The sequence below is a fragment of the Lathyrus oleraceus genome, chromosome 1 (genome assembly GCF_024323335.1).
Source record: "Lathyrus oleraceus cultivar Zhongwan6 chromosome 1, CAAS_Psat_ZW6_1.0, whole genome shotgun sequence".
Classification (NCBI taxonomy): domain Eukaryota; kingdom Viridiplantae; phylum Streptophyta; class Magnoliopsida; order Fabales; family Fabaceae; genus Lathyrus; species Lathyrus oleraceus.
In genome coordinates, this window is record NC_066579.1 from 271,298,273 (window position 1) to 271,325,536 (window position 27,264).

The window sequence follows — 27,264 nt, forward strand, 5'->3', positions numbered from 1 at the left end:
ACCAATAGAGGGCGCGTTTATGAAAGCGCCCTCTAAGGGTACCCTTAGAGGGCGCTTTTAAAAAAGCGCTCTCTAAGTCCATGTACATTTCCAGTTTATAAAGCGCTTTTGGAAAGCCTTAGAGAGCGCTCTTTTAAAGAAGCGCACTCTAAAGTGAAGAGAAAAATAAGGAGGAATAGACAGCGCACTTTAGAGGGCGCTTTTGTAACAAAGCGCCCTCTATAGTGAAGCGAAAAAATAATGAGGAAATGGAGGGACACCAATAGAGAGCTCGTTTATGAAAGCGTCCTCTAAGGGTACCCTTAGAGGGCGCTTTTAAAAAAGCGCTCTCTAAGTCCATGTACATTTCCAGTTTATAAAGCGCTTTTGGAAAGCCTTAGAGAGCGCTTTTAGAAGCGCCCTCTTAGGCCCCCTTTAGAGGGAGCTTTTTTTACACAAGCGCCCTCTAAGGTCCCCTTTATTAAACATTAAAATTATAACATATATACTGCATGTCTCTTTATTTTCCCTCTCTATATGCTATTTCGTTTACGTAACTGGGTTTTCTCTCTACTGCGATTACTCTCTACTGCGATTACTCTCGTCCTCCGTTCGTTCTCCCTCCCTCACCGTCGTCGTCGCCGTCGCCTTTTTCTGCTGCTGCGTTCATGTTCACTGAGTTATCTGCGTCCACCGTCGCTGTTCACTTTCTTCTCCATCATTACCGTCACCTTGAAGGTATTTCTCTTCTCCATCGTTACCGTTCACTTTCTTCAGGTGTTTGATTAGGGCATTTTCTAAACTGAGTTTTACATTTTGTGCATTATGTTGATTAATGTTGTTTAGGGCAAACGAGCACTATATGGTGTTCATGAGCACCTTGTTGTAAGGTTTTTTATTTCTGATTGAAAACTGATGTCATTTGGAGTGTGTTTGAGCTTGTGCTTGGAAGTTTGATGATTATGGTTGCAAGTTTGTTCATGTTCCAAACACCATAAGTTTGCATTGGTCTTTTGTATGCAGTAGGTGTGTGTGAGTTTGTATTCAATAATGATGAAAAAAAGAGAGAGTTTAGATTGTTGTAACATGAGAGAAATGGAAGGTATATGAATGTGTTTTTTGTGTAGCTTCACGAATATGGTCATTGTCTTACTTGAGTCTTATTGAATCATTTCTATATTACAGATAAAATGGCTAACCAAGACGATACCCATGACGCGAGTGGATCACGTAACAATGTTGAAAAAGAAATCAAACGAGGATTGACTGTTATGAAGTCAATCATTCGTGCAAGAGACAAGGGTGAAAAATTCGAAGTACATTGGAGTGCTGAAGACCAACTAATTGAGCCTAACGGTTCAATGTTGGCAAGTTACATTGGTTCCCTTGTTCGACAACATATTTCGATTACATGTGATAATTGGAGAAGTCCGGAATTGAAGGTTGGCAAAGAAAAAATATGGTCCGAGATACAGGTACTTACCATATATTATTATATGTTTTTTTTGTTGACTATTTGTTGACCATATATTGTTATAATATTACTTATAATAACACACTCCATTTGTATGTTTTTTAGAGATCCTTTCACATCGATGAAAGCCGACAAAAATATTGTATTCAATTGGCCGGAAAAAGACTCCGAGGATTTCGATCCTTTTTGTCCAACAAATTTCTCAAGGATGAGGAAGGAAACTTTGTTGAAGCAGAACGGCCAATGAAGTATGCGGAGATTATTTCAGCCGAAGAATGGGATAACTTTGTCGCCAAACGAAGAAACAAAAAATTCCATGTAATGTCTATTAATTATGGTATTATACAATTGTTAAGTTACTTGGTTCTAATATGCCTTAAACTTTTTTATCCAGGAAGTAAGCGACAAAAATCGGAAAAGGGCATCAAAACCCGCGTATCCGTACAAAAAAGGGCGTACGGGATATGCACGGTTACAACAAAGAATTGTGAGTATATTCAAATGCTATGAGCTTATACATTGTCACAATATGTTATAATTGATGATCTTATAATCTGATTCAATTTGTAGTTAGCCGAGGAGAAAAGTGACGCAACATCTCTTCCGGAGCACGTATTGTGGAAGGCTGCTCGGGTTAGGAAGGATGGGGCTGTCGTTGAAGCGGTTCAAAATGTTTATGACGAATGTGTAAGTATATGAAACATTATTTCTTTAATTATATCAAAAATTTTGTTAGACATATAATTCATTTTTAATCTCCTCTAATAATATTTCAGGAGACTTTATCCCAAACCCTACCTTCAACCGAGGTCCAGGATTGTAGGAGCGTACTTAGTCGAGTACTAAATGTTCCTGAGTATTCCGATCGTGTGAGGGGTAAGGGTTTTGGTGTGACTCCGTCGTCATTTTATAAACAACCAAAAACAAAAAATCCTACCAACAAAGAGATGATAGACACCTTGGCGGAGTTAAGGGCACAAGTACTCGAACTGCAAAAGGAGAATGCAAGGTATAGAGAGGAAAGGTGCGGTTCCGAGGCAAAAGATACTAGTGACCGAGCTAGTATCAATTGTCAACCGAAATTTCCCGAGGTAATTATATATGTTATTATGAAATTAAAATAGCACTTTCTTACTTGACACATATACACGTTAACAATAACATTTATTTTTGGTTTAGGGCATTACACCTTGTCAGCTGTATCTATCGTCACTAACTTATCGCATGGTTGGCAAGGGAAAAGTGCACAACACTTCGGGTGAATTACTTCACCATAATCCCCTCCCGGTGGGATATATGAAAGTTTCGGTTGACCTTGTATTAGATACCGACGCGCTTCTACCATTACCTGACGTTGTTTCAGAGACAACGTTGATGCGAGATGCAGTCGTTTCCTTTGTTGGATGGCCGTCAGATCTAATTTTCCCAGATGCCGAGGTATATATGTTCTAAATGATTATGAATATTTAGTATTCACATTTCAATTCAGCTACAATTATGATATTTAATCAATCCTTATTACATGGTAATGTTAGACTCCTACAAGACCCACACATAAAGCTGGTAAAGGGATTTCAAGATGCATCAAGTCGGTTGCATCTCAAAAAGAGGTACAAATATATATACCCATTGAATTATATACGCAACGATTTTGTTGCATCAAAAAAAGTCATGATTTAATTTATATGAATTTTTAGGTTCTCGGTCGAAAGTTGAAAAAAGCTGGTAACGATATTCCAACGACGTCCGGGACAAAATCTCAAATTATGATGCGTCTTGAGAAAATGGTGGAAGAGTCCGATATTATGCACGGCGCCATCCGTAGTGTAGATTTTGATGAAGGGGTTTTCGGAATTGCTCATTCCGAAATAATTGTAAAGGAGGACATGCAACAACTTTTTGAACACGAAGGATTAGGCATCGCTGTCATTCATACATACATATGTTACTCCGATCAATCTATTATTTACTTAGTTGAACAATTTATTTACACATTTCAATGAGTAGTCTAATGTTTATTATGTTTCTATTTAAGGTATATGTATGTAACATTGATGAGGGGAACTGAATTGTGTAACCGATTCAATTTTATTGCTGCTTCCCGTATCAACACAACGTTTATAACGAAAAATCCAACATCCGTAAAGAATGAACTAGTCGATAGATTCATGGCGGCCGGCGATAATACTACACCCAGTTTGTATTTTTTACCGTTTAATTCTGGCAACGGGTTAGATTTTCTTTCTAATAATTTCATTCTAATCTATGTATATCTTTTACGTAGAAAATTTTCATGCATCTAAATTTTTGTTTTATTTTACAGTGGTCACTGGGTGTTGGTTGCTATGGATCTTTCGAGACTAATGGTGTATTATCTCGATTCGTTATCAGGTGATTGGAGTAAATATCCGAGTATGAAGAAGACGGTTGACGCGTAAGTGAAATTCCCCTAAATATTCGTGTGTATTTGTATATTTAATTATGTCTGTCAGATTGATCTCAATATATGTTTTTATTTTGTTAGGGCAATACTAAAATTTAGATCGAAAAAGAATTACCGTAATAGGAAGGACATTACCTGGATCAGAGTTCAGGTATATATTAAGTATCTTATTTTTGCTTATAATAGTGTTTGTTTTTTTGCTTATAATAGTGTTTGTAAGAAATTAACTATATATATATTGTTTGTTTTTCTGTGTAGTGTCCTCAGCAAAACAATTCGGTCGATTGCGGATTTTTTGTATTGAGATTTATGAGAGATATCATTGCGTTGAATCGTATAGACATCCCAAAAATGGTATGGAATAATAACTTAGGGTTTATTTTAATATTATCAGATATTTCATCTAATTTGTTACTAAATCATGAATATGTTTTATTCTCTTAATTGTAGTACTTTGAGGAATACAAATCTTACTCAAGAGCTCATTTGGATGAAATGAAGGATGAATTGTGTCAATTCATTGTTGATCAAAGAATCATATAGCTAGGTTGTATATTGTTGTACATATATGTATGGAATGTTGTTGTTGTATGCTGTTGTTGTATATATGTTGTATATTGTTGTTGTACTTTTACTAAATCATGAATATGTTGTTGTATATTGTTGATCAAAGAATCATATATTAATGTTGTATATATGGAGGATTAATGTTGTATATAAATGGATTCATGTTGTATATATCAATGGATTAATGGTGTATAACATTGGATTAAAGGATGAAATCAATATGAATTTTACACTTTTGCAGCATGCGAACAGGTTACCAATTAAATATCCACTATTTTTCAAACAAATTTTTTTAAAATAACTAACACTTTAGAGGGCGCTTTCTGTAGGAAGCGCCCTCTAAACACTTTACATTGACAACTTTAGAGGGCGCTTTTTCCAGAAAGCGCCTTCTAAGGTGTCCCTTTATGGACCACTCCAGAGGGCGCTTTTTTCTAAAAGCGCACTATAATGTGGCCCTTAAAGGGCCACTTTAGACAGCGCTTTCTCCAGGAAAACAAAGCGCCTTCTTTACCTATGCCAGCGCCACTTTAGAGGGCGCTTAAAAGCGCTGTTATAGGCCAAAATAAGTGCCCTCTTTTCCCTTATTTGGCGTAGTGATTTAATACTTTATTTTTCATTGTACACTCTCAAAACCCTTATTTTGTTTACCTTAGATAAACACCATAACAATAGATAACGATAGATTGACACTTGGTCTCTATGGATTCGACAATCTTTTATATTACTCTAACGCGTTCGTATACTTGCGAAAAGCTCGCATCAAGTTTTTGGCGCCGTTGCCGGGGACCAATTTCGTCAAATTTCGTACACTGTTGTTACATCGTTTAGACTTAGGTTATTACCCGCCGGTCAATGCGAAGAACTCGCAGCACCGGAAGCTTAGTATATCCTCTGGAGGAACCTGAACGTTACGCTCGCGCATGTTTATTCTGCCATAGAATTAGGAGAGCTATGGCCGAAGATCAAAACCAAAGACCTCTTAAGGACTTCGCCCAACCATCCAAAGAAGAACCTAGTTCTAGTATAGTAAACCCAACCATCCCAGCCAATAATTTCGAACTTAAACCTTCCTTGTTGCAACTAGTGCAACAAAGACAATTCGCAGGTCTTGCTACTGAGAACCCAAACCAACATTTAAAAATCTTTCTCCAATTAGCAGACACTTTTAAAACCAATGGAGCTTCTCCTGAGGCAATCCGTTTAAGATTATTCCCTTTTTCCCTCAGAGATAAAGCCCTATCATGGTTAGATTCCCTTCCACCCAATTCCGTTACGACTTGGGATAACCTTAGAAAAGTATTCCTTGCTCGATACTTTCCCCCAAGTAAGACCGCCGTTCTTCGAAACCCTATAACAAGATTTACCCAGAACCAAGGAGAATCGTTGTTCGAAGCTTGGGAGAGATATAAAGAGCTGTTAAGAGCATGCCCACATCATGGCTTAGAAAATTGGTTAATCATTTAGACCTTCTACAATGGACTTCACTATAACACTAAGATGACCATCGACGCTGCCGTAGGTGGTGCACTGATGAACAAAGCTTACCCTGAAGCTAGTGCCCTCATCGAAGATATGTCTCAAAACCATCAATCATGGGGAGTTGAACGAGCGACAATTGAGAAGAAGGAAGCCCAAGGAAGAGTATATGAGTTAAGCTCTATAGACATGATGCAAGCTAAAATGGACGCATTAGCCCTCAAGGTCGAGCATATGTGCATAAACCCAAATACTGCAACTGCAATTTCGTCGGATCCAAAGAAGAACCTAGTTCTAGTATAGTAAACCCAACCATCCCAGCCAATAATTTCGAACTTAAACCTTCCTTGTTGCAACTAGTGCAACAAAGACAATTTGCAGGTCTTGCTACTGAGAACCCAAACCAACATTTAAAAATCTTTCTCCAATTAGCAGACACTTTTAAAACCAATGGAGCTTCTCCTGAGGCAATCCGTTTAAGATTATTCCCTTTTTCCCTCAGAGATAAAGCCCTATCATGGTTAGATTCCCTTCCACCCAATTCCGTTACGACTTGGGATAACCTTAGAAAAGTATTCCTTGCTCGATACTTTCCCCCAAGTAAGACCGCCGTTCTTCGAAACCCTATAACAAGATTTACCCAGAACCAAGGAGAATCGTTGTTCGAAGCTTGGGAGAGATATAAAGAGCTGTTAAGAGCATGCCCACATCATGGCTTAGAAAATTGGTTAATCATTTAGACCTTTTACAATGGACTTCACTATAACACTAAGATGACCATCGACGCTGCCGTAGGTGGTGCACTGATGAACAAAGCTTACCCTGAAGCTAGTGCCCTCATCGAAGATATGGCTCAAAACCATCAATCATGGGGAGTTGAACGAGCGACAATTAATAAGAAGGAAGCCCAAGGAAGAGTATATGAGTTAAGCTCTATAGACATGATGCAAGCTAAAATGGATGCATTAGCCCTCAAGGTCGAGCATATGTGCATAAACCCAAATACTGCAACTGTAATTTCGTCGGATCGTGAGATATGTGGAACCAAAGGACACCAATCTACAGAATGCAATCTATTAAACGAAACAATAACCCTGGATGGAGGAATCATCCGAACTTCTCCTATAAGAACAATAACCCTATCCAAAATAATGCACCTCCGAGACAACCAGGTTACCAAGCCCCAAGACCAAATCAACCTATGCAACCTAAAGGGACACCTTAGAAGGCGCTTTCATAATTGTGAATGACCAATGAGAAGAACCTAAAGATAAAACTTATGTACCACCCCCGCCATATAAACCACCGATACCATATCCGAAAAGAGTCAAACAAACCCAGATCAATAACCAGTATCAGAAATTTATTAAGGTTATAGAAAAACTTCACGTAGAAATCCCTTTCACATAAGCCATCACCCAAATACCTTCTTATGCAAAGTTTCTCAAAGACATCCTTACCAACAAACGTAGACTCGACGATCCGAAGCCCTAGGAATGCAATTCTATTTCCGAGAATAAGTTAGCTAAAAAGGATAAAGATCCTGGAAATTTCTCCATCCCTTGTCTTTTGGAAAGTCATGTGATCGAAAAAGCTTTTCTAGACTTAGGAGCTAGTGTGAGCTTAATGCCTTTAGCGGTTTGTGAGAGGTTAAACTTGGGAGAATTACAGCCTACTAAGATGTCACTTCAGTTAGCTGATAGATTTGTTAAGTATCCGATAGGCATATTAGGAGATGTCCCTGTTAGGATAGGGCAGTTATTTATCCCTACTGGTTTTGTTGTCATGGACATTAAAGAGGACAATGATATACCAATCCTTCTAGGTAGACCGTTCTTATCAACTGCAGGAGCCATAATAGATGTCAAGAGAGGAAAGTTGACCTTTGAGGTAGGTGACGAGAAAATAGAATTTATACTTTCAAAATTTCTTATGGCACCTGTGATGGGAGACGCATGTTATGCCATAGATATCATTGATGAGTGCGTTAGGGAATTAGAACAAGAATAAATCATAAAAAAAATTAAGTTGCCATCAACTCTCATACTAGAAGATGATGACTTTAGGAAACCCTACATCAATGATAACCTTTACGAATGTTTATCCCTTACCCCAGATCCTATGCCATGCCCTAAGAAACCAACCTTAGAACTTAAGGAACTGCCTAAGAACCTGAGATATGAGTTCCTCGATGAAGAGATGAACCGTCCAGTTATAGTCAGTGCTACCTTGAGCCAAGAGGAAACATACCAACTTTTAGATGTTTTACGAAGATATCCCTTAGCCTTAGGATATAATATCTCTGACCTGAAAGGTATAAGCCCATCCGTATGCATGTATCGAATTTCGCTCGAAGAAGATTCAACGCTCTCTAGAGAACATCAGAGAAGAATAAACCTTATAATGAGTGATGTTGTTAAAAAAGAAGTTCTTAAGTTACTTGAGGCAGGTATAATCTATCAGATCTCGGATAGTAAGTGGGTGAGCCCTGTGCATGTAGTACCTAAAAAAGGAGGCATCACAGTCGTGCAAAACGATAAAGGCGAACATGTAGCAAAACGGAGAGAAGGAGGATGGAGGATGTGCATAGACTATAGAAAATTAAATAAAGCAACCAGGAAGGATCATTTCCCTTTACCATTTATAGACCAGATGTTGGAGGGTCTAGCCAGACACTCTTACTTCTGCTATCTAGATGGATACTCAGGATTCTTCTAAATACCTATCCACCCCGAAGATCAAGAGAAAACTACCTTTACATGCCCTTATGGAACTTTTGCCTACAGACGAATGCCATTCGGCCTCTGTAACGCCCAGCTACTTTCCAACGCTGCATGATGTCAATCTTTGCAGATTACCTAGATGGTATCATGGAAGTATTTATGGATGATTTCTCGGTTTGCGGATTTGATTTCCACAATTGTCTTGCTAACCTTGAGAAAATCCTGGAGAGATGCGTGGAGGTGAACCTTGTGCTGAACTGGGAAAAGTGTCATTTCATGGTCACCGAAGGGATTGTTTTAGGACATATAGTTTCCGAAAAAGGTATTGAGGTAGATAGAGCTAAGATAGAAGTCATAGAAAATCTAAAACCACCCAAAACTATTAGAGAAGTCCAAAGTTTTCTTGGACACGCTGGATTCTACCGGCATTTTATCAAGGACTTCTCCAAAATAACTAAACCTTTAACTGGCCTTTTAATGAAAGATGCTGAATTCATTTTCAATGAAAAATATAATGAAGCATTTAATCTTTTAAAGCAAGCGTTAATATCAGCACCTATTATGAAACCCCTTGATTGGTCAGAACCTTTTGAGATAATGTGCGACGCTAGTGATTATGCCGTTGGAGCCATTCTAGGACAAAGGAAAGATAAAAAATTACATGCGATTTATTATGCCAGTAGAACCCTAGACGTTGCCCAACTCAACTACGCAACTACTGAAAAGGAATTACTAGCTGTAGTTTTTTCTATAGACAAATTTAGATCTTATCTAGTAGGAGCCAAAATTATAGTTTACACCGATCATGCTGCCATTCGTTACCTATTAAGTAAAAAGAATGCCAAGCCCAGGTTACTCCGATGGATTCTGTTACTACAAGAGTTTGATTTATATATCAGAGATAAAAAAGGCACTGAAAATGTAGTAGCTGATCACCTCTCTAGGCTAGAACATCTGAAACTAGACTTAGTACCCATAAATGATAATTTTGCATATGATCGACTGATAGCTAGACTAGAAACCATTGAAGATGATAGCCTAGGACCTCATGAGCACTTCCAAAAATCCTTAGCAGTAAGTAACGTGCCATGGTATGCAGACTTTGTTAATTACCTAGCTGCTGATATCGTACCCCCTGATCTTGACTACCACATCAAGAAGAAGTTCTTTAACGACGTGAGAAACTTTTATTGGGACGAACCGCTCCTTTTCAAAAGGGGTAAAGATGGCATTGTTCGCCATTGCGTTCCAAAAAAGGAGGTAGAAAGTATAATTGAGCATTGTCACTCTGAACCCTATGGTGGACATGCGAGCACCTCTAAGACATACGCCAAGATTCTTCAAGCTGGCCTATTCTGGCCTACCATGTGGCACGGTGTCCATGCTTGTATTGTCAAATGTGATAGATGCCAATGCACGGGAAATATTTCAAGGCGTGACGAAATGCCTCTAAGAAACATTCAGGAAGTAGAACTCTTCGACGTTTGGGGTGTAGATTTCATGGGACCTTTCCCACCATCCTTAGGAAATAAAGTATATCTTAGTAGCTGTGGACTACGTGTCTAAGTGGATTGAAGCTATAGCTGCACCCACGAACGACACTAGGGTGGTGATCAAGTTATTTAAAAACTATATATTCCCTTGATTTGGAACACCCCGTTTAGTCATAAGCGATGGAGGATCACACTTCATATCGAGAATATTTGATAAACTTTTAAGAAAATATGGAGTTAGGTATAGAATAGAGACACCATACCACCCATAGACTAGTGGCCAAGTAGAAGTATCCAATAGGGAGATAAAAGAAATTCTAGAAAAAACTGTTTCAATATCTAGAAGAGACTGGTCTCAGAAGCTTCAAGAAGCATTATGGGCCTATAAAACCGCTTTCAAAACCCCTATAGGAACTACTCCCTACCAACTAGTCTATGGAAAATCCTATCATTTACCTTTTGAATTAGAGCATAAGTCCTATTGGGCCATTAAAACTTTGAATTTGGATTACGTGACCGCTGGTGAAAAACGTATCCTTGACATTCACAAACTAGAAGAACTCAGGCAATCTGCCTACGAGAATGCCAAAATATACAAAGAGAGAACAAAAGCTTGGCACGACAAAAGAATAGTGAAGAAAGATTTCAATATAGGCGACCCTGTTCTCCTGTTCAACTCTAGGTTACGACTTTTCCCTGGGAAGTTGCGCTCAAGATGGACTGGCCCTTTCAAAGTATATAAGATTCTGAGATCCGGAGCTGTAGAAATCAAGAACGAAACCTGTAGTCCATTCATTGTAAATGGACAAAGACTGAAGCTCTACGAAGGAGGAGACATTCCAACAAACTACTCAAGTCACACTCTGATAGATTCACCGATTCCTACTACAGGTGTATAAATTTCGATCGTCAAGCTAATGACGTTAAACAAGCGTCGGTTGGGAGGCAACCCACGGTTTTCTTATCTTGTTTTACTTTTTGCATTTATTTACTTTATTTTATTTTATTTTTAATCATATTTTCACCAGGACTAAATATTTGCAATGTTTGTGTTTTCAGGATCCTTTTTCCTAACTTTTGCAGGATGCAGAACTTCGACGACATACACGTAGCTTTCAGGGATGATGCCCAGAGAGAGCGTTACATAGCTCTCCACCAGCACCCTATGGCCCCTACCCGCTATCCAGACCAGCACTGCATGGAAGCCCTGGGCATTGAGTCGAGCATCCGATTTCTGAGCCACCAGCTCCATTGGGATGAATTCGCTGACGACCTGAGCAACACCTACAAGAACTTGACATTGGAGTTCCTCAGTTTGTTTGATTATGATCCTTACTCTGGACCAGATGGGTATGCTGCTTTCAGACTATTTAGGATTGAGTACTCTTTTAGCCAGAAGGAGTTTGGTGACCTATTATGTTTTCAGACCACCCCCGCGCTATCCCTGAGACGCCGATGGGATACTTTCTGGGTAAGGAAGTGGAAAAATTCTGGAGCGATATCTCTGGTGGAGGGAGTCAGGATCCTTCTACTCAGTTGTCTCAGGCTATACACAACCCTGCTATGAGGTACTTCCAGATGATACTGGCACACTCCTTCCTTGGAAGACCAGATGCTGAGACGTTGCTGAGTGAGGAGGAGATATTCTTATTATTTTGTGCATCCCAGTCTCGCCCTGTGGCATGCGGGAACTTTCTGTTGTGTGGCCCCAGCAGTGTTGTAAGATCGTCCGAAGGAGTTATTCATGTAGAAGGGATCATCACACAAATTGCCATCGCCTTAGGTCTATCCCGCAAGCTGCTACATCTCAGGACCTTCTGTGGGTACACTACTATGGATATCGATTTTTGCTTGACCAAAGGATTGATAAGGAGATCCTCCTTCAATCCTAGACAGTTCAGATTGTTGATTGATAGCGAGACGATACACTACTTCACACTGTCAGATCTGATGATGACCAGTGTTCATGACCCAACTAACTGGAGTTATGCTTTGGAGGGTCAAGGAGAGAATATCGAGGAGCCTAGATCCCCACCTGTTGCTGAGTATACCCCTACATCGCCTTCACCCAGGATTACTGTGCTCTCTAATAATTTATCTTTCCAGACCCCAGACATCTGCACCCAGATTGCAGAGTGTCGCAGAGAGATTGCCGGGCTTAGGCAAGAGGTGGCTGACCTTACCTTACAGATGGCGGTATCCGATCTTGCACATGCTACCGAGGCTGATTGTTTGTACCAGGAGATCACAGAGCTTTGTCAGGAGATAGCCATGCTTTGTGGATCCAGTCAGGCAGACGAACCCCATACTATTTGATTCTACCATCTCGTTTTATTTTGTCTCATTTATGCTTATATTTTTCGCATTTTCCTAACTTATTTTATATCATTGCATTTGGTATATTTTCGTAACTATGTTAGCACATTGATATTTCCACATCTATATATCTATATTTTATGTGTGTTTGTTATATTTATATTTTTATTATAGTCTAATTATATTAATTATTTATTTATTTATTAGTCTAATGTTTAAATTTTTTTTTATAAAATTGTGCAAGCCTTATGTCACTAGGAAAATACAATGCAAACGCTATTCGGACCCCCCAACCGAAAAGAGAATGAGAAGCCCATGCCAAAAAAGCAAAAATCCGGCCCAACAAAATTTAGCCTTGTGGCGCCCGCCACATCGTCTGTATAAGCTCGGGGCAGACTCACAATTTTCACCATTTTCAAACCTTCAAACCTCCAAAACCCATTTTTTTCACCTTCCAAAAATTCCCTTGAACCCCATAAAAGCTTCCACATTTCTCATCTTCCCACCATACAAATCATTTTCCCAACTTCCATTTTCATCTCTCAATATTCATAAAAACCCCACCTTTATACAAACCCATCTTCATCTTCTTCATCACATTCCAAGAGATAAAAAATGGAGTTCAATGGATTTATCCTTCGTGAAGGGAAACCGGGAGATAGGCAGAGGAAGATTATCGAAAGGTTGCAAAATCGGGAAATTCTCCCGACAAGGTACGTGGATGATAATTGTATTTACACTTTGGGTATCTGCCATAACATTTTTCATTTATTAGATAATTTAGGCTTGTACACTATCTTTTCAAACAAAGAGCCTACCTTTGAGTGATTGAAAATCGAGTTTTCAAGTTCTTTAATTTATATTGTCAATCCTAACACTGCTAGTACAGTTGGTACTGTCTGATTTAGAATGTTTGTTGTTGAGTATGAATTCAGTACCGACGAACTAGCAGGCCTGTTAGGAATTTCTCATGAGGAAGGTGCTATTTGTGAGGCCCCTTTGGATTCAGATTGGTCGATCGAGGTGTTTTCCTTCTGGCAGAGATTGTCTAACACTTCAATAAATTCTTTTGAAGGAATTCTTGCCTCGACCATCCATAACCCGGCCATCAGAGTTTTTAGATATCTGTTGGCATGTACTATTTTTGGCTGGGAGAATCCAAACAAGGTCAATGCTCGAGAGCTTCTATTTTTGCAAGGAAGCCTCACAAATAGAAGAATTAGTTCGGTCCCGTTTATGATTGCTCATATGGCTTTAACTCCTAATAAAGCGGGACCTATTGTTTTTGGAGGACTCATTACATCTATTGCTCGGGCTCTTAACCTGAACAATGAGATAGCTAATTTAGATTCCTTAGCTCCTCGCACAATCAACCTAAAATTTCTGAGAGATATGAAATTGTGCCGATTGAGGAGAGAGGGAGGTTATGTTCTTATGATTCATGGTGTAGCTATCCCATCTGTTGTCTTACCATGCACTAGACGTACTGATGTACGTAATGAAAGGAATTGGACCTATGTTTTAGATGCTCCACCTGTTTTGGGTTCACTTCCTCCTAATGTTCCTGATTAGGAGGGACACGACACTGATGAAGAGTTTGATCGGAGAGAGCAATCTCCCGTACCTCATGTGTCCCCCCATCACTCTTCACCACCACACACCGCACCATCTTCTTCTTTTGCAGGTTCTGCTCCTGGCTTCTATATCACTGAAGAGATGTGCGTGACTACATGGCTAGAGAATAGAGGTGTGATGACCTACTCTCTACCATTCAACAATAACTGGTAGACAACATGAGCTTCATGCAAGAATCGCAACGGAGGACAGATCCATCCTATACGACTATGGCACAGACTCTGCTTGCGATCACAAACGAGCAATCCCGTCAGCAGAACTACCTCCGTCAGCGTTCTGCACTGATGGAGGCCACTCAGGGTTCCATTTTTGGCAACCTTCGAGAGGTGAGGACTGCTCAGGATGCCTTACAGGCCAGGATAGATCAGAGAGACCATCGTCGCAGCCGATCCCGTCGTCTACCTCAGGATGGCGAAGGTACCAGTGGTCAGCAGTAGGATGACAGGTTACTCTCCCCTTATCTTATTTTGAAACATTAGGGACAATGTTCGATTTAAGTGTGGGAGTAGATTTTATCGCTTTATATTTTTCTTTGCTGTTTTAAGTTAAATTGTTTATTTTTATTGCTTTTTAGTTGTTCACTTTGTTTCATTTTGCTTTTAGTTTGAGCGTTTTAGATAATGCATGAGTCTGACGAGTCACCAGTATAATGTATCTTTAGTACATCCTAATCTCCCCATTCCTTTAGCCCTACCAAATTTTTTTTGCAAAAGAAAACACTATTATTCTGAAAGTTTTTGGGCTTTAAGACATGTTTGAGTTGGGATGTGGTGACTTGGGAGAACTTCTTGAAACATCAGTATCACTTTAACACCATAGACTTCATATATATAGGAATCACTTCCGAAACCCCCTATACCATAACCTTAATCATCATTTCAGTATAGTCCTCAGTAGTTTATTCCAGCAGTCAACTCCGGTCGAAGCAGCCTCTACGTAGGGGACCGATGAACATAAGTGAATGATCCAGTGAAATAAATAAAATAAAAGAAAAGGCAACTCCGGTATAGGTGACCCTCACAAAGTCATTTAAACCAAAAAGTTGTAAAAATTTGCTGCAAAAGAAAAAGAAAAAGAAAAACTCACCCACTGCTAGTTGGTTCAGAGGTATCTGGCACTGAATTCGGTAGGGAGGATTACGATCCGATCCCCCACAACTGCAGTTGGGTCAAATAAAAGGGTTTACACAAACTTATGTGCCAGGAACCCCATGTTTGGATCATAATCACTAACAGGTCACTCTGCTATGAAGCATGTACGAATAACGGGATTAATGTGATTGCGCCTGAATGAAAAGGACCCAAAAAGAGATGAAGAGGTAGACCTAGGTATTGTGGGATAATATGGGTTGGTTAATAAAGGAATGAAGTTTATGTCCGTGTTTGCGGATAAGTGTCATCATGATACCCTTAGTTCACTCAGTTAGTACCTATCACTGGATCCTGACTTGAACTTAGAAGCCTTTCTAGCCCGAATCACTCGTTGACACCAGTTTTTCTTCTTTGAGCTTTTAAGTGTTTTGCTTGAGGACAAGCAAGGGTTTAAGTGTGGGAGAATTTGATGACACTGAAATTCACCGTATTTTCGACTCCGATTTCGCATGCATTTTAGTTGTTTTATTATTATTTTGTCATGTTATTACTATGTTTCTCTTTGTTTTCAGGTTTTTAGTCTAATCGGAGCCCCGATCGCGAAAAGGAGTGAAAATGAGCTAAAAAGACTAAAAATCAGCATTTTGCACCTGTGGCTCCCACTGTGGCTGGCGTCATGGGTCAAACCATGATGTGTCATAGGTCAACTTCCCTCAACTGCCACGTCTCCCACTATCTCCACTTGGGCGCCATAATTTGTCCTTATGGCGGGCGCCATGGTGTTGTGGCGGGCGCCCCAAGAAGAAAGTTTTTCCCTCCCAATTTCAAACTGAAGGGCATCCTTGTCATTTCCATTATATTCCTTGCCTATAAATAGAGACTCGATTTCATTTGTTTCAGCATCCAAACTTAGAGCAAACTTAGTTATATTTAGGCATATATTCAGTATTGTAAAAGTGGTAGTCGCTTCACATTGGGGTGTTGCCACAATTGTGTAATCGAGTTTGGAGCACTTTGGAAGGACGTTAATCATGCAGCCATTTTCATTTCCGTTTCGCACTTTATTCAACCCTCCGATTGGAGCAGGTTTTTATTACTTTACCTTTGTCTACTTTATTTTCCGCACTGCCTTTACTTTACTTATTTCTCGCACTCGCACTACTTTATTTATTTCCCGCATTGTCTTTACTTTATTTATTTCCCGCACTCGCACTACTTTTATTTATTTCTCACACTCACACTACTTTCATTTATTTCCTGCACTGTCTTTACTTTATTTATTTCCCGCACTCGCACTACTTTTATTTATTTCTCGCACTCGCACTACTTTCATTTATTTCTCGCACTCGCACTACTTTTATTTACTTTCCGCACTCGCACTACTTTCATTTATTTTTCGCACTCGCACTACTTTTATTTACTTTCCGCACTCGCACTACTTTTATTTAATTTCCGCACTCGCACTACTTTTATTTAAATTAAAATGCACCTTTACTTTACCATGTCTAACTAAACCTATAAAGGTTAGAATGTAAGGATTGTAATTGAACCGATAATCCGTACAATTGTTCGTAGAAACACTTAAGGGCTATTTTGACTTTCAACTTAAGTTTTCCTGCACTTAATTTCCGTTGGGTAAGATCGAAAGCCGTCGAACGTCCTTTTAAACTTAGTTGTTTTTAAATATTTCAAATACAATGAAAGCGCTTTGTTTAGTTCATTAGGAGTTTTTAACTTAAAAAGAAAAGTGATTTTAAAACTATTTTTGGACGCGTTTATAAGTTTAGAGTCTGGTTCGTGAGAACCTCTTTTGGTTAAGAAAATCCAGGTCAAAATACTTTTCAACTTAGTCAAGATACTATATTTCTTAAAAATAGGTTTACTACTCTAACGCAATGTGTGCCTTCCTATAAGTGACAATAAGAGGGTTTGATTAGGGAGTACAACTTGGTTTTGAATACGCGAAAGCGACAGTTCCCGTTAAATTAGTTCTTTTCAAAGTAGGAAACACTGGCCATAAGTAATTCTATTAGCAAGTACTTGGATTATTAATTGATTATGTGAATTACATTCGAACCTGTCTTTATTAATTGAATTTTATTTAATACTTTATTTTTCATTGTACACTCTCAAAACCCCTATTTTGTTTACCTTAGATAAACACCATAACAATAGATAACGATAGATCGACACTTGGTCTCTGTGGATTCGAAAATCTTTTATATTACTCTAACGCGTTCGTATACTTGCGAAAAGCACGCATCAGTTCACAAGATGTTGCATGTGATGTCTTAACATAAGATATCTATGTACCTGCTAGAGTTTAAAAACATAATTATGCAGGATTGTTTCAGGATGTCATACACAATGTCATGGCATCTGATATTATGTACCTGCTGGAAATTATAAATGAAATTATGCAGGATTGTTCTAGGATGTCAGACCCGATGTCATGACATCATGTATTACAACCTGATTGAAGATCTATGTATGATTGAAGATCTGATTTGCAAGGACATTCAATCATTAATTACAACCTGATTTACTTATTTTCCAAGGAGATCTAACCAATTGTCATGAGAAGATTTAATTGGAAAATAGTTTTAGGGTTTTCAAGATGTCCAAGCCCAACTGAATGCTTCTATAAAAAGGACATGGAAAACCTGATTTGATACATAACCAATACTGAGCGAAATATTGAGAGAATATAAGGGTTTGTGTCTTATTTAGTCGTGAGACTTGTAAGCCATTCAATTCATCCATAGATGATTGAATTAGTCTGATTTGTGGGTTGTAAATTGTCACTCTAAGCTTGTAAGCAAGAGTGTGTGTCTACTTGATCAAAGCTATTAAGCAAGATCAAGTGTGTGTCTACTTGATTGAAACTGCTAAGTAAAATCAAGTGTGTGTAATTGAAGAGTGTTTTCTTTTCAGAGTAATTGTTGTTTAAAATCACAGGTGTGATTGAGGGGGAGTGAGTGGGTTCTCATATCTAAGAGTGCTTAGGTAGAAGTCACACAGGTAGAGATTAGGTGAGAAAGACTGTAACTTGTTGAAGTGTATGGAGAGTCTTTGAACTGATTCTATTTAGTGGATTTCCTTCCTAGCTTGGTGTAAGACCCCAATTTTGGCCCTAAGATCCCTCATGGCCCATATCATACCATATCATTGCCTCAAGGATCATTGCATACCTTTGCTTCCCTCCTAGTGGGTGGGTATCTTGTGAGTGTGGTTCTTGATCACCAAGCATGTTTTGCATTTGTATATCATTGCTTTTCATTTGTCTATTAACCAAAAGTACAAAAATATTGTCATCTAACCATGTTACTTGCAGATGAAGCCAATTTAGGTCAAAATCAGTCAAAGTCAGTCATTGAGATAGATGGTGGCCATTCTTGCAGAATTTGGGCACCATGATCATTCATCAAGAGTTCATATGAGTTGTGACATCATTTTGGATCAAGATATCAAGTGATTAGGGTTTGGAATTCATCAGAACATGGTTCAGTCAACCAAACCCTAGAAAAGTCAACTGAAGTCAACCTTGGTCAACTGTGCATTTAATCAGTGATTTGATGATGGGAATTGGTTTGAGAGGTCTCATTCATGTCCCTATAAGCCTCATACAACATGTCAAGCATCCACAGTGAAGAAAATAAAGTCAGACAAGAAATTTCCAAAAATAGAAAGTTGACCTGTAATTGGAATTTGCCAAAAATGGAAAGTCTTGGTCCTCAACATTACATCATCATACAAGCTTCAAATGAATTTTTGCCCAACATGAAAGTTTAATATCTTGTTCTCCCATTTCCAAAAAGTCCAAGAACACTCAATTCCCATGTATGGTTGGCAAGTTATGATCAAATCATTCTCAAAAATTTTTGAACTTCAAAAGGCCATATCTTCCAAACCATTTGGCCAAATTGGGTGGGGTTTTTTTGCTACAAGTCACATTTGATGCCCTCTTTCCAAATCTTCCATCACAATTTACCAAAAACTCACCAATCAAAATGGCACTTTTTGAAGTGACTTGAATTATTTCAAGTAAGGTGAAAAAGTGACTTTGCAAATTAAACAATTCCAACACATTCCACCAATTGAAATGGTTCAGAAAACTCATTTGGAATATGTTTGAGGCCCAATTCGCAGCTTTTGGCTCATGCACATGCAACTTGAAGTTGAAATGCATAAATTAGCAAAAACACACTTCATTAGCAATTTGGATTAACATTTCCATTAACCAGCTAATACCAACACTAAACAGCACATATATACTTCATTCTCACTCTGAAAAAGCCCTAGCAGCCACTATTCACAAACAGAAAAAACTCAATTTCTCTCAAACACTCATTTTCTTCATTTTGCATTTTTTGCTGAAAACCTTCAAAGAGCACAAACCTTGGTCGATTGTTTCATCATATTCCAACCATTTGGAAGTTGTTGCAAGTATGATTTCTCAACTGAAAGGCAAAGAAAGGCACTGTTTCATCAAGCTTCCTTCCATGGAAGATTTTATTTGGAGCTCGAATCCACATTGCTGAGCTTAAAGTCTTCGACCATTCATCAATACCAACCTTGTAGTACATTTGTTTCATCACAAAACAGCCAAACAACCATTGAATCACAACTGTTCTCCAACTTTGGTAAGATTTCGAATCTCTCATTTTTCAAAATCATGCTATGCCTTATGTAGATCTTGCCATGCTGATTGTTTTGAGCTTTGAGTCATTAAAAATGGTGGCATATTGAGAGAGATACATGGATTCAAAGTTTCATATGTGAATATGTTTGTTCTTAGTTCTTCCATGCTAGCTCGATATAGGATAAATGATTGTTGGATTATGGATGTGTGTTGTTAGATGAGTCGAGTGATATGTCTGTTTTCCATTTTTGGGCAAGAAAATTTTTCACGAATGATGAACAAGATGGATGTTGCTACTGTATCTCCAAAACCCTAAGGGCATGTCCAGAATTTCGTGTTTGGCTGTTGAAGGTTTTGTTTGCATGTTGTTGCACTGTTTCATAGCCATGAGCAAATGACCGGCCAACACGTCACTAAGTGAAACGCAGAGTTTCACTTAGTGACTCTCCTATTTATCAAATTGCCACTCCGTGTTTTATTATTTAAATAAATCCATTAAATCATTTTATCCTTTTAATAATTATTTCATTTTGATACACAAACTTCCAAAAATCATAGCACCTTCATTTTTGATCCAAAATTCATGGGACTTTTTGCAAATTGTTCATCTTAGTCTCTAGTTTTTTATCATATATTTTCCAGATTTTTGGCATGGATGGATTTTTAATTGTGCTAGGGTTTTGTTCATGTGCTCATTTTTTGTACACTTTGCCAAATCAATTGTGAAATGATGATGCTTTATCCAATAGCTTCCAAATTTTTTGTGCTCAAACTAGACACATTCATGGTGATTTTGGTGTAGAGTTTGTGAATTTATCATTGCTGGTTTGTGAGTTATGATTTTTTGAATTAGGGTGTGACAATTTGTGTCACACCATTGGTGTCCAACTTCATGATTTTATTTACCTTGCCTAATGAACTCAATTTGGTCTGATTTTTTGCATGAACATGCTTCTAGATGTCGAGAATATGTATGAATTTTTATGGAATTTTGGAATGCATTTTCTATTTGATTGATAATTTCTCCCCTGTTTGACCAAAATGTTGACTTTCGTGACACTTGATGCCATATGCTTTGTGAAATTCTCATGCATTATTGGATGAACTTGAAATTTGACATGTGATTAGTAGACATCTTAAAGTTTGTCATGGTTTTGATCCCATTCATTTCTCATATGCTATCACTGTTTTATGATTTATTCAAGTTGGTACATGTTTGGTTGACTTCTTTGAGTATGCTTGAACTTGCCTTGCCTTTCTGATTTTCATTGACCAACTTCCCTTGATCCAAATGAGCTGAAATTTGATATGCTTATCATGTTATGGATTATGTTTGATCATGAATTATTGGATGATTTATTGAAACGTTTATGATTGGTTTTGAGTTAAGTCTTGCTGTTGACTTCTATGAGCTTTCATATGCCATGCTTTGACCTAATTTGTTTATGAAATCATGATGATGAATGATATGAACATGGAACCAATTGAGTTTACTTCTTGATTGTTTGAATATGATTTTGATTGGACTTCACTTGCTGTTTTGACTTTCTCATCCCCTTTTGACCCTAGGCTTGTCCTAGTGGTCCTGTTGCTCATGTTTGAGTTCATGTTTCAGGTTAAGCAACAAATACCCAAAGAGATCAATACAAATTGATTGAGCTTGATTGATTATCATGAACTAACTCATTTGTTTTGTAGGTTGCTTGGTTCACATGCCTTGAGCCTTGTGCATTGCACATTTAACTGATTGTGTTGACTGTTGATCATTATCTCATTTTGCTTTAACTTTGAGTTGTGTACTGATTCTTTTTGACTGGTTTCAGGTACCATTAGTTGCTTAGTTCTTTAAGAACTTGCTTTGCTTTGCTTTATAGAAATTTGCATTGAGGTATAATCCCTTTTCTTCATGTAGTCTGGAAGACCTGGCCTGTTACTTGGCCAGGCAACTGTCTGAAGTCCTCCTTAAGAGGCAATGCTTGTGTGTGTTTACATTTGTCCCAAGCAGGAAAAGTCCTTTTAATAAGGCAATTGGTAGATCAAAGAGATATGTAACCTATCTCCTACTATTCTGTGAGTCTTCTCCTTGCTCCCATTACATGGTTGTAGCATTGAGATCCAAACCCAAGATCTATAGAGTCAATAATCTGTGGAGAGAGTTCCTACTTTCTGAACTCCCACACCTTCTGATATTCAAAAGCTCTCCCTGGCCAGGGATAAGAGCAATGAGGCACACCCCTCATATCCTTTCATCTGCTTCACCTTAGCCCCTCAATGGCAAGGTTAAGAGCACCATTAACCCTATTCCAGTTGGCTTCAATGCCTAACCCTTTGCATGAGCCTCATTGTTTGGTTATAGTGTGTGCTGAATGACTTCATTGATTGATTGCTTACCTCATATGCACATGTTTGCTTGTATGCTTTATGCATTTATCATCATAATTAATTGCTCATTAATGCATGATCATCTCATTTGTCTTTATGACATGTCTTTGTTGTTTGCCCATTGAGGACAATTGTAAGACCATCCATTGGCCATTGTTCCTGTGATATGGAAGTGAGTATAAGACCATCTTATTGGCCACTCATCTTCTCTTTGCTTGATGCATTTGTTTGTTGTATGTGAGGATGCAATTGTAAGTCCCTGCAAGTTGGCATTTGTATTCCTAGGACCATACTGTGGAGGTTAGAGTAAGCCCAGATAGATTGGCATCTGACATCCATGTTTTGCTTTTGTTTATGTGAGGATGCAATTGTAAGTCCCTGCAAGTTGGCCTTTGCTTTCCTATGATCATATGTTGGATAATGGTATAAGCCCAGACAGATTGGCATCCGGTATCCAAGTTTCGTTTTGTTTTAGGAGATTGGAATAAGTCCATCTATTGGCTTCCGACATCCTTGTTTCTTTGTTTAGGAGATTGGTGTAAATCTATCTATTGGTATCCGGTATCCGCTTTTGTTTGTGAGATTGGAGTAAGACCATTGAGTGGCATCCGGTATCATTTGTTTGCTTATTTTTGCTATTGCTCATTGCCTATTCCAAAGGACACACTTGAATCATCTTCTATATGATCTCAAGAGGTGAACCTCTTAGGAAGTTTTACACTCCATCTTCATCCATTCATCCCATTAGGTCCTAAACCTTTTCACACATTACTTTCAAAACTTGAGCTAAATATTGTGCAAACATCTTCATGTTTTTCAAATCAAAAACCTGGACCCCAAGTCCTTGACCTTTTTCAAACTCCATTTCATAATACTTCTTTGAATCAATCTTAATCATACTTTGACCCTACTTTCACAATCACAATCAATTAACTTCAAACATTAATTTGTTTTGGCTTTGTCCATTGTTAATCTTTTCACACATTAGCCATAGGTTTCAATTATCATTGTGGTTGATGTAAACCTCACCTTATCCTTAGTGAGTCGACTATAAGACTTCCGTACTGAAAACAGGGTTAACCCCTCTAGTACGTCGAAGTTATCCTCGCATGGTGGATGTTGGTCTTGGTCGAGTTTTCTCCCATTGATAATGAAGAGCCTCAAGTGCTATTGTTTAAAATTGAATCCACTAACTTTTGGAAATCTTTTAGCCGAACTACGGCGTTTTGATCCTTACCTTTGATGGAAGGTACGTAGGCAACGGGTTCATCCGTTCGAACACAAAAATAATTAACTTGCACATTCTTTTCTCATCATCCCAATCATGTTTTCACAATACATATGTCATAACAAATAACAATTTTATACAACAAGTGTGAAAAGGGCTCCCTAGGAGTACCTAGGACGTAGTGGGTGCCTAACACCTTCCCATTGCGTAATTTACACCTTACCCAGACTCTCTGATCTTTTTATTAGTTTTCTACGCGTAAAACTTCTTAGGCTTTTGTTCGCTTTTTAGCCAGTCCTTTGGATAAATAAAAGTGCGGTGGCGACTCGAATTCATTGTATGCTTTGCTTATGGTTTAATCAATAAATCATATAGCGACGAATACACCGCTACACTTGGTAGCCCCCAGATGTAGGTGAGTTGGACCGAACTGGGTTAACAATTGCTTGTGTCTCTTGCATTACTATTCTTTATCTTTATCCTGTTTGCATTACTCAGATATTAGTGTCGTGACATTACCTTCGACATCTCATATCTGATACCAGAATTTCACACCAAAATGATTGATTGATATTGACAATGACTTCAGCCATCCCGTGACCTTTGTGTGGTGTGACTTGCTTGATCCTTGAGTGTGATTGTTGCATCCATGCATTCATGAATTCATTTTCATCCATATCATCAACAATAAAGAGTTTTCAAGGAACTTAAGAGGTCTATTTGCAAATTTTCAGACATGGATAAGCAAAGAAGGAATACGAAGAAGTACAGTTTCAGACAACCCGACTTGAAAGAGTTAAGGAGTTTGACATCTTATGTATTAGAGCCTTTAGAGTTCAAAGCTCGCCATGGGAAGCTCCTGTCTATTTTTTCTACCAAGGTAGATGAAGGTCTGATGAGTGTGTTGGTGCAGTTCTACGATCCTCTGTATCGGTGCTTCACTTTTCCGGATTTCCAACTTTTGCCTACGCTTGAGGAGTATGCCTATCATGTGGGTATACCTATTCTTGATCAGTTGCCATTCAGTGGTTTGGAGAAGGTTCCGTCTTCTCAAGAGATTGCTGATATGCTTCATATAGAAGTATCTGATATTGTTGCTCATATGACTACCAAAGGTGGAATTCAAGATCTCCCATCTAATTTTCTTATTGCTCAAGCTACTTTGTTTGGGAAGGCCATGAGTGAGGACGCCTTTAAAGCCATATTTGTACTACTCATCTATGGGCTAGTGTTATTTCCCAACATCGACAATTTTGTGGATGTGAACGCTATTAGGATTTTCTCTTATCTTAATCCCGTTCCGACTCTGTTGGGTGACACTTATTTCTCTTTGCATGTGAGGAATGCAAAGGGTGGTGGTTCCATTGTGTGTTGTCTTCCTCTGTTGTACAAGTGGTTTATTTCGCACTTGCCTCAAACGCTTGCCTTCAAGGAGAATAAGGGATGTCTACGGTGGTCTGTGAGACTTATGTCTCTCACTAATGATGATATCTCTTGGTATAACCATGTCTATGATGGCGTTCAGATTATTGACTCTTGTGGTGAATTCTCCAATGTGCCTCTTCTTGGTACATGTGGTGGAATTAACTACAACCCTGTTTTGGCTCGCCGTCAGCTTAGGTTCTCCTTAAAGGATAAACCTAACAACATTTTGTTGGAAGGCTTGTTCTTTCAAGAGGGTAAAGATCCCTAGAACTTGAAGGTTAGGATGGTCTGCGCCTGGCTCAAAGTTCATAGGAAAGGGAGGAAGGAGCTTGGTCCGAAGAATTGTATTGCCTTGGAACCTTACACCTCTTGGGTGAGGAAGAGAGCTCTTAGTACCGCATGCCATATGATTATCCGAGACCTACCCCTATGGTTATGGTTGGGCCTTCAACCCTCCCTAACCAAGGAGTAGAGGAGTTGAGAGAGGAAGACCGGTCACGTGCATGGGTTCGTGAGTGTGAGGAACTTCTTCAGCAGCTCAAAGATAAGGATGCAGTGATATAATTTCTGGAGCATCAAGTTATTGATGAGCCTGATGATGTAGTTACTTCTCTTCTTCCTCACTCATCTAGGTTTTGGAAGAGGAAGTATGATTAGCTTGCTAAGGAGAAGGCCGATATGGAAGCAGCTTATGAGAGAGAGGTGAAGAGGCTTCGTGCATCTTATCTTCCGATCTCAAGAGCTTTGGACGATTGTTTCTAGGGCTCCATAGGATGTTCATTTTCCTTTTCTCTTGTATTGTATTCGGTTACCAAAACTATACTACTTCATTGGTGTAAAAAGTTTCCAAATATTATTGCTATGAGTATTCCATATATGTCTTAAAAGATTAATATTTTCAAATATTTGCAAATAGATCTCTACAAAGTTCCTCTAATAAAAACAACCCATATGCACAAACATTGCATGCATCATGTGCATAAGCAGGTTTTGTTCTGAGCTCTTGATCAGTGGTCTAACTATTTGCTCTTCATTTATTTTGAAGACAAGCTGACGCACCGGTATAATACCAGAGTTTATCATCCAAGGATAATTGAGCATCTAGAGCAAGAGAACAGGGATCTGAAGGAAGAGGTTGCTAGGTTGACTGCCATGATGGAGTCAGTCCTGGCCGCCCAAAGCCAAGCTTCACCAACTCCTGCAACTCCTCCCGCGAGGACTGTCATATCTGAGATAGCGACTTCAACGGTGCCTGCTGCAACAACCCACTTTGCTCCGACTATGCCAGTCGGGTTCCCTTGGGGAATGCTTGATAACTTTGTGCCATAGGGATTTTCTCCCACTCTCGCTTCTATGCCGGCATCTAGCCCGGTCCTGTCTGTGCCACCTCCCGTTATGCACACCCTTCCCCATGTTGAAGACACCATCTATCATTCCGAGCCATCTGAGGGCCCGGACGTATATGAGAAAATGGATGAGATGAAAGACCAATTCCTTGAGCCGTGCAAGAAACTGAAGACTTTGAGAGGGAAGGACCTCTTTAGGAAAAGTGCTGCTGAGTTGTGCCTGGTGCCCAATGTGAAGATCCCTATTAAATTCAAAGTTCCCGACTTTGAGAAGTATAAGGGAAATACATGCCCACTCAGCCATCTTGTGATGTATGCTCGTAAGATGTCAACACAAACTGATAATGACCAACTCCTGATCCACTACTTTTAGGATAGCCTGACAGGTGCTGCGCTCCGGTGGTATATGGGGCTGGAAAGTGCAAGCATCCACACTTTCAATGATTTAGGCGAGGCTTTTGTCAAGCAGTATAAATATAATATGGATATGGCTCTAGACAGGGACTAGTTAAGGGCGATGTCCCAGAAAGAGAAAGAGACCTTCAAGGAGTACGCCCAGAGATGGCGAGAGTTGGCAGCTCAGATAGTGCCACCCTTGGAAGAGAAGGAGATGACAAAGATCTTCTTGAAGACTTTGAGCTCTTTCTATTATGAAAGAATGATTTCCAGTGCTCCCTCATACTTCACCTAAATGGTGAATATGAGGATGAGATTAGAGGAAGGGGTCCGTGAAGGATGGTTATCCAAAGATGATGGTTCCTCAACAAAGAAGTATGGAGGCTTTTCTAGGAAGAAAGAGGGAGAGACTCATGCTGTAGCCTCCCATATCAAAAGAAGGCCCTCTGTAAGGAGGAAGGACGTGTGTCCTGTCGTCAACCAACACCAGGTGGCTCATATAGCACCTGCTTTTAGAGAAGTTCATCATCAAGAACAACAACAACCTCGTCAACAACAACAAGCCTACCAGCCTCGCAACAATAGTAACACCAGTACCAACAACTACGAGAGGAAGAGGGTAACTTTTGACCCAATTCCGATGAC

At 39.0% G+C, this 27,264-nt stretch overlaps 2 non-coding genes across 2 annotated transcripts; both read right to left on the reverse strand.

Annotated features, from left to right (window-relative positions):
• Positions 1 to 5,801: 5,801 nt before the first annotated feature.
• LOC127116515 (small nucleolar RNA R71) lies at positions 5,802 to 5,908 on the reverse strand. The gene has a single exon (XR_007801345.1). It is a non-coding gene; the product is annotated as a small nucleolar RNA R71 (small nucleolar RNA).
• Positions 5,909 to 6,553: 645 nt separating this feature from the next.
• Positions 6,554 to 6,660, reverse strand: LOC127116516 (small nucleolar RNA R71). The gene has a single exon (XR_007801346.1). It is a non-coding gene; the product is annotated as a small nucleolar RNA R71 (small nucleolar RNA).
• Positions 6,661 to 27,264: the final 20,604 nt, after the last annotated feature.